This window comes from Echinops telfairi, unplaced genomic scaffold (genome assembly GCF_000313985.2).
Source record: "Echinops telfairi isolate 266 unplaced genomic scaffold, ASM31398v2 ScPeMD7_3533;HRSCAF=4204_1, whole genome shotgun sequence".
Taxonomy (NCBI): Eukaryota; Metazoa; Chordata; class Mammalia; order Afrosoricida; family Tenrecidae; genus Echinops; species Echinops telfairi.
This window is the reverse complement of record NW_022107432.1, coordinates 11,372,092-11,373,726: the sequence shown is the minus strand read 5'-3', so window position 1 is coordinate 11,373,726 and position 1,635 is coordinate 11,372,092. Positions and strand designations below refer to the sequence as shown.

At 40.4% G+C, this 1,635-nt stretch overlaps 1 protein-coding gene across 2 annotated transcripts in view; it reads left to right on the top strand.

Moving 5' to 3' along the window:
• The window catches only part of TINAG (tubulointerstitial nephritis antigen), a 79,696-nt gene that overhangs the window by 14,854 nt on the left and 63,207 nt on the right, over positions 1-1,635 (top strand). The gene's annotated exons all lie outside the window — the stretch shown is intronic.

The window sequence follows — 1,635 nt, the reverse complement described above, 5'->3', positions numbered from 1 at the left end:
GTAGCCTAACACCACCGTGTTCCACTGGCTCACAGAGCAGGCTCTTCTTTCTGTGAATCTCTTCTGTGGTCGTTCTATGTTTACCCATGTCTGGAGTCTCGGCTGGAACTGATTTGTCTAAGAGATCTGCGTCCCCATGCCTGGTGGCTGGTGTTAATTACTGGTTGGGCCATGTTCTCCAGCAGGCAAATTTTGGCTTCTTCACGTCATGTCAATGTTCTAATATGACACACTAGAAACTACAGGTTCTCTTGACACCTAAACTCGAAGCTGCACAATAGCAATTCCACTGCATTTTGTGTGGTCAAATCAAGTCAGTAGGCCAGCTCAGATTCAACGGTTGGGAAAATACGTTCCTGTTCTTGATATGAAGAGCTGAAAATAGTTTGTAGTCATTTTCAGTCCCCCGCTTTGCTACAATTCATTTTCCTTATGAACGCAAAGGCTACCATTTACTGAACAGGTTGGCCTTGATTTTTCTCATCTTTCTCATAATCCGTACACTGCAAGCAAAGTAAATTGACTTTCTATTCATATTCTCGGTTACCAGCAACACCATTCACCTAGTCAATCCAGCCAGCAATTGGAGATACATTTGAGTTTTCTCCTCTTCCATGTGCACTTCCCAGACCTTGGTGATTTCCACCTTCAATGTTTCTCTTAGGTATTTATTTCCTTTGTTTCTATGCTACATTCTAGTGATTTTTTTTTCTACCAAGCATAGCTTGGAAGTGGCCTGACTGGTTTCTCTGTTTCTGATTTGACCAAAGTCTAATCAATCTTTTGTACTTATTGGTTATTCTTCTACAACAACTTTGGTTCTTCTACTCTTAAAGATCTTTACTAACATTCAGTTTCCTAATGGGCATAACGTATACTTCTTCAAATAAGTGGCAATCTTCCTCCAATGTTGTTTTTACTGCTTCGTCTTTTACACGCCTCACAGGTCTTATCTTCGTATTCTCTCTCATAATTTAAAAAGGTAGCAGAGCAGCTATGCCCTGTGTGTACCACCCATTTTTGAGCCTGTGCACGTTGATTAAGTTGGCTTTCTTCTGAATAAATGCTGTCTTCTTTTCTGTCTGGCCACCAAATGCATCACTCTCCTTCAAGAATAAGCACTGAAGTCATTTTCTGTAAAATATATACCAACTCTTCTACACAGGGCTGTGTTTGTATTTCTGGACTCTGATCATAATTTGACATATGGCTAGTAAATGACAGACATCGAAGCCATTTCATGTTTGCAGGCCTTGTGAGGGTAGGACCTCTGGGAAGGAAAGAGATGCTACTCTTTGCTATATCCCTAGTGTTTACTAGAGAACATGACAGGACAATGAAGAATGTTCAATAAATGCTGAACTGGATGAAAAGACAGGGGAGGGGTGTGGGTCAAGGAGGTAGTAGTGCCCTCACACTTCTCTGAACTGACTGCTAGTAAAAGACACATTTTAGTTAGTGATCGAAATGATGCATACATACATTTTTTTTTCTTTTTTTAAATCATTTTATTAGGGGCTCATACAACTCTTATCACAAGCCATACATACATCGATTGTGTAAAGCACATTTATACATTCATTGCCCTCATCATTCTCAAAACATTTGCTCTCCACTTAAGCCCCTGGCATCAGC